Source organism: Bufo gargarizans, chromosome 9 (assembly GCF_014858855.1).
Source record: "Bufo gargarizans isolate SCDJY-AF-19 chromosome 9, ASM1485885v1, whole genome shotgun sequence".
NCBI classification, from domain to species: Eukaryota; Metazoa; Chordata; class Amphibia; order Anura; family Bufonidae; genus Bufo; species Bufo gargarizans.
In genome coordinates, this window is record NC_058088.1 from 185,602,847 (window position 1) to 185,616,598 (window position 13,752).

Sequence of the window (13,752 nt, forward strand, 5' to 3'; positions counted from 1 at the left end):
GATCGCAAAACACATACGGTCGTGTGAATGTACCCTTATGGCAACAAAACAGTACAACAGTCCATTTGCAGTTTTGGTGTTTGTTCACACCTAGACAGTTCATACAGATAAAGAGTCACCTGTTATCCTAGGTCAGTTCACACCCGATCGGCATTGCTCAGGACAGAGCAGACCTCCCAAACTCAGGCCTCCAGCTTAGCACACGGCACAGATCCCAATCCAGCGATTGCCAGAGCTCATCTGTCAGAGAGAGAGGTAATTACCACCAGCTGACACTGCTGGCTGTTTTTTTTTATATAGGCCAGTCAAGACCCAGCCTGGAACATGGGGAGTAGTCACCCACCCAGCACTTTAACTACTCCCAGTAAGAGCCGTCCCGGATCAGCTATACAGGTATACTAAATAGCAAGGTGTCAAACAGCAACTGCTGCTGACATGTGAAAACTGGCTCTTACTCCACCAAGGCCAGGAACCTCGGTGACACATACCTTCCATCAACGACGGTCCCTTGCATCTTCCTACATACCTCCCCCCTTTGTTCAACCCTGAGGGGGTGAACATTTGCCAGATAGTGTACCTGGGACAGGGCATCCGCGTTTCCCTGCAAGCGGCCTGCCCTGTGTTCCACTGAGAACTTGTTCTGTAATGACAAGAACCATCTGGTGACCCGAGCATTCCTCTCTTTGGCCTGGCTCATCCACTTGAGAGGGGAGTGGTCGGTCACCAGACGGAACTTTCTCCCCAACAGACAATAGTGGAGAGACTCGAGTGCCCACTTGATGGCCAGGCACTCTCTCTCCACTATACTGTACCTGGTCTCGGCTGGGGCGAGTTTGCGGCTCAGGAAAACAACGGGATGTTCCTCCCCATTGATTTACTGAGAGAGTACAGCTCCGAGGCCTACTTCAGAGGCATTGGTCTGTACCAAAAACTCCCTCTTGAAGTCGGGCGTCACCGAAACTGGTGACCCGCACAGGACCGACTTCAACGTCCGTGTTCTGGCTAATAAACTCCCTGGCCTCCTGAGCCTGCCTAGAGGAGAGTCTGTCAGCAATTCTTACCGTGGCAGACGCTTCCCTTGCTTCAGACCGAGGGGCCGAAACCGCTTTCCCCAGAAAACCCAGCCGCGGGCTGTCTTCAGTACAGGTTTCCCCATCTTTCCACGGTTTGAGTAAGGGCTCTTTCACACCTACGTTCTTGTCTTCCGGCATACAGTTCCGTCGTCGGGGCTCTATGCCGGAAGAATCCTGATCAGTTTTATCCTAATGCATTCTGAATGGAGTGAAATCCGTTCAGGATGCATCAGGATGTCTTCAGTTCCGGAACGGAACGTTTTTTGGCCGGAGAAAATACCGCAGCATGCTGCGCTTTTTGCTCCGGCCAAAAATCCTGAAGACTTGCCGCAAGGCCGGATCCGGAATTAATGCCCATTGAAAGGCATTGATCCGGATCCGGCCTTAAGCTAAACGTCGTTTCGGCGCATTGCCGGATCCGACGTTTAGCTTTTTCTCAATGGTTACCATGGCTGCCGGGACGCTAAAGTCCTGTTTGCCATGGTAAAGTGTAGTGGGGAGCGGGGCAGCAGTATACTTACAGTCCGCGCGGCTCCTGGGGCGCTCCAGAGTGACGTCAGGGCGCCCCACGCGCATGGATGACGTGATCGCATGGCACGTCATCCATGCGCATGGGGCGCTCTGACGTCACTCTGGAGCGCCCCAGGAGTCGCGCGGACTGTAAGTATACCGCTCCCCCGCTCCCCACTACTACTATGGCAACCAGGACTTTAATAGCGTCCTGGGTGCCATAGTAACACTGAAAGCATTTTGAAGATTCTGGGGTACTCACTGCACACAGCTTCCTAGCATATAATGACTGACGGAAGCCATAGCTTGTGTCCATGGGTTCATCCTGATGTGGACAGTCAGCTCGTACATGGCCAGGCTCCCGACAGTTCCAGCAGACTATCGGAGCCGGGTCCACAAGGCATACATCCCCAGCGGGTTTGGTTGGCACAAGTTGCTGGGTCTGGGGTGGAGATTTACGGGATTTGACTGCCCCCCTCCAAAAAGAACCCCCTGTAGATTCCAGGTAGCCTCATAGCATTCCACCAGGTCGACCTTCTCAAGGGCATTACATGGAGAGACCTGGCCGATCCATTGCTGTAGAGGGGGTGGCAGAGCCCTCCAGAACATATCAGCTAATACACTACGTGCAGAATTATTAGGCAAATGAGTATTTTGACCACATCATCCTCTTTATGCATGTTGTCTTACTCCAAGCTGTATAGGCTCGAAAGCCTACTACCAATTAAGCATATTAGGTGATGTGCATCTCTGTAATGAGAAGGGGTGTGGTCTAATGACATCAACACCCTATATCAGGTGTGCATAATTATTAGGCAACTTCCTTTCCTTTGGCAAAATGGGTCAAAAGAAGGACTTGACAGGCTCAGAAAAGTCAAAAATAGTGAGATATCTTGCAGAGGGATGCAGCACTCTTAAAATTGCAAAGCTTCTGAAGCGTGATCATCGAACAATCAAGCGTTTCATTCAAAATAGTCAACAGGGTCGCAAGAAGCGTGTGGAAAAACCAAGGCGCAAAATAACTGCCCATGAACTGAGAAAAGTCAAGCGTGCAGCTGCCAAGATGCCACTTGCCACCAGTTTGGCCATATTTCAGAGCTGCAACATCACTGGAGTGCCCAAAAGCACAAGGTGTGCAATACTCAGAGACATGGCCAAGGTAAGAAAGGCTGAAAGACGACCACCACTGAACAAGACACACAAGCTGAAACGTCAAGACTGGGCCAAGAAATATCTCAAGACTGATTTTTCTAAGGTTTTATGGACTGATGAAATGAGAGTGAGTCTTGATGGGCCAGATGGATGGGCCCGTGGCTGGATTGGTAAAGGGCAGAGAGCTCCAGTCCGACTCAGACGCCAGCAAGGTGGAGGTGGAGTACTGGTTTGGGCTGGTATCATCAAAGATGAGCTTGTGGGGCCTTTTTGGGTTGAGGATGGAGTCAAGCTCAACTCCCAGTCCTACTGCCAGTTTCTGGAAGACACCTTCTTCAAGCAGTGGTACAGGAAGAAGTCTGCAAGGTAAGAAAAACATGATTTTCATGCAGGACAATGCTCCATCACACGCGTCCAAGTACTCCACAGCGTGGCTGGCAAGAAAGAGTATAAAAGAAGAAAATCTAATGACATGGCCTCCTTGTTCACCTGATCTGAACCCCATTGAGAACCTGTGGTCCATCATCAAATGTGAGATTTACAAGGAGGGAAAACAGTACACCTCTCTGAGCAGTGTCTGGGAGGCTGTGGTTGCTGCTGCACGCAATGTTGATGGTGAACAGATCAAAACACTGACAGAATCCATGGATGGCAGGCTTTTGAGTGTCCTTGCAAAGAAAGGTGGCTATATTGGTCACTGATTTGTTTTTGTTTTGTTTTTGAATGTCAGAAATGTATATTTGTGAATGTTGAGATGTTATATTGGTTTCACTGGTAAAAATAAATAATTGAAATGGGTATATATTTGTTTTTTGTTAAGTTGCCTAATATTTATGCACAGTAATAGTCACCTGCACACACAGATATCCCCCTAAAATAGCTCAAACTAAAAACAAACTAAAAACTACTTCCAAAAATATTCAGCTTTGATATTAATGAGTTTTTTGGGTTCATTGAGAACATGGTTGTTGTTCAATAATAAAATTAATCCTCAAAAATACAACTTGCCTAATAATTCTGCACTCCCTGTAGTCTATGCAGCATAGCCGTGGGACTCAGCACATCAGGCTGTAGCCACTTTTGCAAAAGGTGGAGTAAGTCATAATACTGGGGTCTCGCGAGCTCAGCCGGCTTAAACCCCCACTGATGTACCCACTGGGCCCCGACCAACACATTCACCCCCAATCTTGCCAAAATCTCACCCTTTACTTTGTGGTAGTCGGCCACTTGATCGTCCGGCAAGTCGAAATACACCCGCTGGGAATCGAATGCCAGAAACAGACCTCAGCCCACTGGTCTCAGGGTAGCTTCTCCCTTGTGGCCACTTACTTGTACATTGCCAGTTAGGTTTCGATGTCGTCTGCGGGGGTCATCTTAGGATTCGCGGCACGGACTGCCTTCCGGGCATCGTGGACGCTCGGGGTTGCCCCTGCTGTCTGCAAAGCCATCACGTGATGTAGCAGCAACTGTTTGGTCTCTTGCTGCTGCTTGTTAGCCTCCCGTTGTTGCAAGTTTGTCTCTCGCTGCTGCAGATTAGCCTCCATGAGGGCTTCACAACAGCCTCCATTTTGTTGTGGGACACGGGTTGTAATATCGCTGGTTTGATGTATGACATACAACCATGCCCAAAAATGCAAACCAAAAACTATTTTGGTGTTCACGCCAGCCTCACTGCTCTTACCCGCATCCTCCACCAATTGTGGGAATTCGCTCTGGTAGACAGGACAAGCGGAAGCAGTATAGAGGCAAAGACCAGTCTGTAACTCAAAAACTTTAGTGTTTTATTTACACTTATGGCAACAAAACAGTACAACAGTTCATACAGCAAAACAGTCACCTGTTATCCTAGGTGTTAGTTCACACCTGATCGGCAGGACAGAGCAGACCTCCCAAACTCAGGCCTCCAGCCTAGCACACGGCTCAGATCCCAATCCAGCGATTGCCAGAGCTCCTCTGTCAGAGAGAGAGGTAATTACCACCAACTGACACTGCGGGCTGGGTTTTTATATAGGCCAGTCAAGACCCGGCCTTGAACGTGAGGATTAGTCACCCACCCAGCACTTTGACTACTCCCAGAAAGAGCCGTCCCGGTTCAGCTATTACAGCTATACTAAATAGCAAGGTGTCAAACAGCAACTGCTGCTGACATATGAAAACTGTCTCTTACTCCACCGAGGCCAGGAACCTCGGTGACACATACCTTCCGTCAACGATGGTCCCTTGCACCTTCCTACACATCAGAGAGCACTCTAAAGCTATATAATAAACGATCCCAGGTTATTTCACCAGAGGGCACTCTACAGCGTGTCAGAGAGCCTTCCACATGCATGAGTGGACCCAGAGAATGCCCCAAAAACCTTCCCCAGACCATAACATTGCCCCCACGAGCTTGTGTTATTCCAGCAATGGCTGCAGGGGTTCGTTGATGTTTCTCGCCTAACACGCCAACGTCCATCCGTTCCATGGAGCAGAAAATGTGACTCATTGGAGAAGACAACCCTTTACCAATCAGTTCAGGTCTAATTCCAATACTGCCACAAAAATGAAAGCTTTTTCTGCCGATTAGTAGAGGTGCAGGAACCATCCGTCTGCTCCGGAGCCCCATATGAGTAGGGTTCTCCGAACTGTTGTGTTAAGGCCTCATGCACACGATCGTTGTTTTGGTCCGCATCCGAGCCGCAGTTTTGGCTGCTTGGATGTGGACCCATTCACTTCAATGGGGCTGCAAAAGATGAGGACAGCACTCAGTGTGCTGTCCGCAGCCGTTGCTCCGTTCCGTGGTCAGCAAAAAAAATATAACCTGTCCAATTCCTGTCCGCGTTTTGCAGACAATAGGCAGTTATATTAATGGCTGTCCATGCCGTTCCGCAAATTTTGGAATACCCACTGACGCCATCCGTGTTTTGCGGACCGCAGAACACACAACGCTCGTGTGCATGAGGCCTTAGACACACGTCTGGTAGCCCCTGGTTTATTTAGGCAATGAGCTGCTCCACTGTAGTGTGTCAGTTCGCCTGCAGTCGCTTATTCACAATGGTGCCATTTTTCCACTGACGATACACTTTCACCACAGCAGCACGAGAAAAGTTCACAAACTGCGCAGTTTCAGAAATCCAATAATCATCCCTTTTTGCAACTATGATAAATCACCCCAACAATTCAAGAAATAAAAAGATAAAAGTCTCTATAAAAAATACTTGTCCTCTCTAGCGCTGCAAATCCAAAAGACAATGTGGGAAAAGTCCGCTATGTAGGTAAATGTGGAGGAGGATTGCGCTGCAGGAAAGGAATCTTCTTGTAAATGTTAGTTCCCTTGTGAAAGTCTTAAACCATTGGGATCACAGACCAACTTTACAAACTTTCACTGGTATGGAAATCTGTGGTATAGAAAAAACGCACTATGGTGTAGCGAGTTCAAACATCTAACGCACCATGTGAACAGGATATACTCACAGGATTCCAGATGGGTAAGTGCACGTAGAGATCTAAAAGATGTTTCCTATATGGCTCTGCTGAGAGGAAAACACTATAGTGTAGTATGCAAAGACACGGTGCACGCCTGCAAGATGATTGTACTTACAGAACTTCTCTGGAAAAATGCATGAAGGATCCTGGCAAAATCTTCACAAGCAGCTGGGCAGATCGAACAGATGGAGGTCCAAGGACGTCGGTATAGGAATTTTTAAATATCAATCAGCCGATTGAATACTCCTCTCAGAATAATCTCGGTAGAGGGATCGCAGATGTAATACGCACCAAGGGGTCAGATGAAAATATATTTAATATACTTGATAAGAACAAAAAGTTACAGCTAAAACAGTTTATAAACTGTTTTAGCTGTAACTTTTTGTTCTTATCAAGTATATTAAATATATTTTCATCTGACCCCTTGGTGCGTATTACATCTGCGATCCCTCTACCGAGATTATTCTGAGAGGAGTATTCAATCGGCTGATTGATATTTAAAAATTCCTATACCGACGTCCTTGGACCTCCATCTGTTCGATCTGCCCAGCTGCTTGTGAAGATTTTGCCAGGATCCTTCATGCATTTTTCCAGAGAAGTTCTGTAAGTACAATCATCTTGCAGGCGTGCACCGTGTCTTTGCATACTACACTATAGTGTTTTCCTCTCAGCAGAGCCATATAGGAAACATCTTTTAGATCTCTACGTGCACTTACCCATCTGGAATCCTGTGAGTATATCCTGTTCACATGGTGCGTTAGATGTTTGAACTCGCTACACCATAGTGCGTTTTTTCTATACCACAGATTTCCATTCCAGTGACGGTTTGTAAAGTTGGTCTGTGATCCCAATGGTTTAAGACTTTCACAAGGGAACTTACATTTACAAGAAGATTCCTTTCTCCACATTTACCATGATAAATCACCCGTTTACCCATGAAAGGAACAAGGGATATGTGTGCAGACAGCCTATCACACACCTTATATACTCACCGAGGGATATGTGTGCAGACAGCCTATCACACCTTATATACTCACCGAGGGATATGTGTGCAGACCGCCTATCACACACCTTATATACTTACCGAGGGATATGTGTGCAGACCGCCTATCACACCCCTTATATCCCCACCGAGGGATGTGTGTGCAGACAGCCTATCACACCTTACAGTCATGTGAAAAAATTAGGACACCCTTTGAAAGCATGTGGTTTTTTGTAACATTTTTAATAAAAGGTTATTTCATCTCCGTTTCAACAATACAGAGAGATTAAAGTAATCCGACTAAACAAAGAAAACTGAAGAAAAGTCTTTTCAAGATCTTCTGTAAATGTCATTCTACAAAAATGCCTATTCTAACTGAGGAAAAAGATAGGACACCCTTGCCCCTAATAGCGAGTGTTACCTCCTTTGGCTGAAATAACTGCAGTGAGACGGTTCTTGTAGCCATCTACCAGTCTTCGACATCGGTCTGAGGAAATTTTACCCCACTCCTCAATGCAGAACTTTTTCAGCTGTGAGATGTTTGAGGGGTTTCTTGCACGTACAGCCCTTTTCAAGTCACCCCACAGCATCTCAATGGGATTCAAATCTGGACTTTGACTTGGCCATTCCAGGACTCTCCATTTCTTCTTTTTCAGCCAATCTTTGGTTGATTTACTAGTATGTTTTGGGTCATTGTCATGTTGCATGGTCCAGTTCCGCTTCAGCTTTAATTTTCTAACTGATGGTCTCACATGTTCTTCAAGCACCTTCTGATACACAGTAGAATTCATCGTGGATTCTATGATGGTGAGCTGACCAGGTCCTGCTGCAGCAAAGCAGCCCCAAACCATGACACTTCCACCTCCATGCTTCACAGTTGGTATGAGGTTCTTTTCTTGGAATGCTGTGTTAGGTTTACGCCAAACATGTCCTCTGCTGTTGTGTCCAAATAATTCAATTTTGGACTCATCTGTCCAAAGAACATTATTCCAGAAGTCCTGGTCTTTGTCAACTTTATCAATGGGAAATGTCAGTCTGGCCTCGATGTTTCTCTTGGAAAGCAAAGGTTTCCTCCTTGCACACCTCCCATGCAAGTTAAACTTGTACAGTCTCTTTCTGATTGTAGAGGCATGTACTTCTACATCAACAGTAGCCAGAGCCTGCTGTAGTTCTCGAGATGACACTTTAGGGTTTTTGGAGACCTCTTTTAGCATCTTGCGGTCTGCTCTTGGGGTGAACTTGCTGGGGCGACCAGTCCTGGGCATGTTGGCAGTTGTTTTGAAAGCCCTCCACTTGTAGACTATCTTCCGGACAGTGGAATGGCTGATTTCAAAATCTTTTGAGATCTTTTTAAATCCCTTCCCAGACTCATAGGCTGCTACAATCTTTTTTCTGAAGTCCTCTGACAGCTCTTTTGCTCTCACCATGGTGCTCACTCTCACTTCAACAGTCAGGAGCACACCAAACTAAATGTCTGAGGTTTAAATAGGGCAAGCCTCATTCAACATGCAGAGTAACGATCTACTAATTATGTGCACCTGGTGTGATATACCTGTGTGAGATCTGAGCCAATTTAAGAGGGAATACATGTGAGGGTGTCCTATCTTTTTCCTCAGTTAGAATAGGCATTTTTGTAGAATGACATTTACAGAAGATCTTGAAAAGACTTTTCTTCAGTTTTCTTTGTTTAGTTGGATTACTTTAATCTCTCTGTATTGTTGAAACGGAGATGAAATAACCTTTTATTAAAAATGTTACAAAAAACCACATGCTTTCAAAGGGTGTCCTAATTTTTTCACATGACTGTATCCCTTGGTGGGTATATAAGGGGTGTGATAGGCTGTCTGCACAGATATCCCTCGGTGAGTATATAAGGTGTGATAGGCTGTCTGCACACATATCCATCGGTGGGTATATAAGGTGTGATAGGCGGTCTGTGCACATATCCCTTTGTGGGTATATAAGGTGTGATAGGCGGTCTGCACACATATCCCTCAGTGGATATATAAGGTGTGATAGGCTGTCTGCACACATATCCCTCGGTGAGTATATAAGGTGTGTGATAGGCTGTCTGCACACATATCCCTCGGTGAGTATATACAGTCATGTGAAAAAATTAGGACACCCTTTGAAAGCATGTGGTTTTTTGTAACATTTTTAATAAAAGGTTATTTCATCTCCGTTTCAACAATACAGAGAGATTAAAGTAATCCAACTAAACAAAGAAAACTGAAGAAAAGTCTTTTCAAGATCTTCTGTAAATGTCATTCTACAAAAATGCCTATTCTAACTGAGGAAAAAGATAGGACACCCTCACATGTATTCCCTCTTAAATTGGCTCAGATCTCACACAGGTATATCACACCAGGTGCACATAATTAGTAGATCGTTACTCTGCATGTTGAATGAGGCTTGCCCTATTTAAACCTCAGACATTTAGTTTGGTGTGCTCCTGACTGTTGAAGTGAGAGTGAGCACCATGGTGAGAGCAAAAGAGCTGTCAGAGGACTTCAGAAAAAAGATTGTAGCAGCCTATGAGTCTGGGAAGGGATTTAAAAAGATCTCAAAAGATTTTGAAATCAGCCATTCCACTGTCCGGAAGATAGTCTACAAGTGGAGGGCTTTCAAAACAACTGCCAACATGCCCAGGACTGGTCGCCCCAGCAAGTTCACCCCAAGAGCAGACCGCAAGATGCTAAAAGAGGTCTCCAAAAACCCTAAAGTGTCATCTCGAGAACTACAGCAGGCTCTGGCTACTGTTGATGTAGAAGTACATGCCTCTACAATCAGAAAGAGACTGTACAAGTTTAACTTGCATGGGAGGTGTGCAAGGAGGAAACCTTTGCTTTCCAAGAGAAACATCGAGGCCAGACTGACATTTGCCAGAGATAAAGTTGACAAAGACCAGGACTTCTGGAATAATGTTCTTTGGACAGATGAGTCCAAAATTGAATTATTTGGACACAACAGCAGAGGACATGTTTGGCGTAAACCAAACACAGCATTCCAAGAAAAGAACCTCATACCAACTGTGAAGCATGGAGGTGGAAGTGTCATGGTTTGGGGCTGCTTTGCTGCAGCAGGACCTGGTCAGCTCACCATCATAGAATCCACGATGAATTCTACTGTGTATCAGAAGGTGCTTGAAGAACATGTGAGACCATCAGTTAGAAAATTAAAGCTGAAGCGGAACTGGACCATGCAACATGACAATGACCCAAAACATACTAGTAAATCAACCAAAGATTGGCTGAAAAAGAAGAAATGGAGAGTCCTGGAATGGCCAAGTCAAAGTCCAGATTTGAATCCCATTGAGATGCTGTGGGGTGACTTGAAAAGGGCTGTACGTGCAAGAAACCCCTCAAACATCTCACAGCTGAAAAAGTTCTGCATTGAGGAGTGGGGTAAAATTTCCTCAGACCGATGTCGAAGACTGGTAGATGGCTACAAGAACCGTCTCACTGCAGTTATTTCAGCCAAAGGAGGTAACACTCGCTATTAGGGGCAAGGGTGTCCTATCTTTTTCCTCAGTTAGAATAGGCATTTTTGTAGAATGACATTTACAGAAGATCTTGAAAAGACTTTTCTTCAGTTTTCTTTGTTTAGTCGGATTACTTTAATCTCTCTGTATTGTTGAAACGGAGATGAAATAACCTTTTATTAAAAATGTTACAAAAAACCACATGCTTTCAAAGGGTGTCCTAATTTTTTCACATGACTGTATGTGTGCAGACCGCCTATCACACCTTATATACCCACCAAGGGATATGTGTGCAGACCGCCTATCACACCTTATATACCCACCAAGGGATATGTGTGCAGACAGCCTATCACACCCCTTATATACTCACTGAGGGATATGTGTGCAGACAGCCTATCACACCCCTTATATACTCACCGAGGGATATGTGTGCAGACAGCCTATCACACACCTTATATACTCACCGAGGGATATGTGTGCAGACAGCCTATCACACCCCTTATATACTCACCGAGGGATATGTGTGCAGACAGCCTATCACACCCCTTATATACTCACTGAGGGATATGTGTGCAGACCGCCTATCACACACCTTATATACTCACCGAGGGATATGTGTGCAGACCGCCTATCACACCCCTTATATACTCACCGAGGGATATGTGTGCAGACCGCCTATCACACACCTTATATACTCACCGAGGGATATGTGTGCAGACAGCCTATCACACACCTTATATACTCACCGAGGGATATGTGTGCAGACAGCCTATCACACACCTTATATACCCACCGAAGGATATGTGTGCAGACAGCCTATCACACACCTTATATATACCCATACCTCCCAATCGTCCTGGATCCAGTGGCTGTCCTGTGGTTTTGGAATAGGTGAGGTACATCCCACTCCCATAGGACGCAGAGACAGGTGCCTGTAATGGTGAAGCAGGGAGCTTTGAACATCAGAGGAGCCAGGTAAGAATTTACTGTTTGTTTTCTTCCTGTGAAGGGCACATGTCTGGCATCACCACTGAGCTATGGACTGTGCTAGAAAGACCCCGTAGTTTCTAATGTATTAGGTATTCCTATACAGCAGAAGTATACAATCATACTTCTGACCTACAGTGCTGCCCATAATTATTCATACCCCTGGTAAATTTTGACTTAAAGTTACTTTTATTCAACCAGCAAGTAATTTTTTGACGGGAAATGACATAGGTGTCTCCCAAAAGATAATAAGACGATGTACAAGAGGCATTATTGTGGGGAAAAACATTTCTCCGCTTTTATTTACATTTGAGCAAAAAGTGTCCAGTCCAAAATTATTCCTCCCCTTCTCAATAATCAATAGAAAAGCCTTTATTGGCTATTACAGCGATCAGACGCTTCCTAGAATTGCAGAGCAGCTTTTTGCAGGTCTCCACAGGTATTTTTGCCCATTCATCTTCAGCAATGAGCTCCAAGTCTTTCAGGTTGGAGGGTCTTCTTGCCATCACCCTGATCTTTAGCTCCCTCCACAGATTCTCCATTGGATTCCAGTCTGGACTCTGGCTGGGCCTCTCCAAAACGTTAATGTTGTTGTCTGCCAACCATTTCTTCACCACTTTTGCTGTGTGTTTTGGGTCATTGTCCTGCTGAAATGTCCACCGGTGCCCAAGGCCAAGTTTCTCTGCAGACGCCTGATGTTGTCGGTGAGAATCCTCATGTATTGCTCTATCTTCATGGTGCCGTTTACTGTGATTAGGTTCCCTGATCCATTGGCTGAAAAACACCCCTAAAGCATTAGGTTCCCACCACCATGTTTGACAGTGGGGATGGTGTTCTTTGGGTTGAAGGCTTCTCCTTTTTTACGCCAAATGAAGGAAACATCATTGTGACCAAACAATTCAATTTTAGTTTCATCTGACCATAACACAGAAGACCAGAAGTCTTCTTCTTTGTCCAGATGAGCTTTTGCAAAGGCCAAGCAAACTTTTATCTGGAGAAGTGGCGTCCTCCTTGGTCTGCATTGTGCTGTGTCCGTTGGATTGTCTGCCTTGAGACATTGCCACCAGCAGAGCCCAGATTCACCAGGACGGCCTTGGTGGTGATCCTTGGATTCTTTTTCACCTCTCTAACTATCCTCCTGGCAGCACAGGTGTCACTTTTGGCTTCCGACCACGTCCTCTGAGATTTTCCACAGTGCGGAACATCTTGTAATTTTTGCTCAAATGTAAATAAAAGCTGCGAAATTTCGTTTTTTCCCCACAATAATGCCTCTTGTACATCGTCCTATTATCTTTTGGGAGACACCAATGTCATTTCCCGTCAAAAAATTACTTGCTGGTTGAATAAAAGTAACTTTAATTGAAAATTTGCCAGGGGTATGAATAATTATGGGCAGCCCTGTGTGTGTGTAATATGTGGGAAACTACTACTAAGGTTTTTAGCCATAATATATGTACAGCAGATTAACATGAAGCTCTGTAGCCCAGTGGTTAAGGTTCTTGACTTCAATATAGAAGGCTGTGATTCCGAATTCCGGCAGAATTGTGGGATTTGAAATAGAGGCTAAATAGGCACCAACCTTTTTAATTTGTATAACTATTCTTTTTTGTTGGGGGAGGCACGTCTGACCAGGAAGCCCGCGCTTCCGTTTTTTTAAAACACTCTTAGATGCCGTGGTGACAATTGACAAATGCCACAAGGGGGCCCACTGAGATTTATCGCCCAAGGGCCCACATGTACCTGGAGTCGGCCCTGTCTGGCCATAACTACTGTGAGGGGCACCTATCTGGGTATAACTACTGTGAAGGGGCAAATGTGAGCATTACTGCTGTGAGGGGGCACATCTGGGCATAACTATTGTGAAAAGGCACATGTGGGTGTAACTTTAGTGAGTGGGTGCATATATCTAATGTCTAATATTATCAGAGAACACTCTTTATTAATAAAGTTGATTATCTGGGCATAACTATTGTACATTATTATCTGACATTCACTTCCTATAGCCTCTGCAGAGGCTGTCACCATGGTAACCCCTGGTTGCAATAGAGGCCTGGAACGCAAGCACGGACGCGCTGACGACAGAGCGGCACGCGCCACATTAG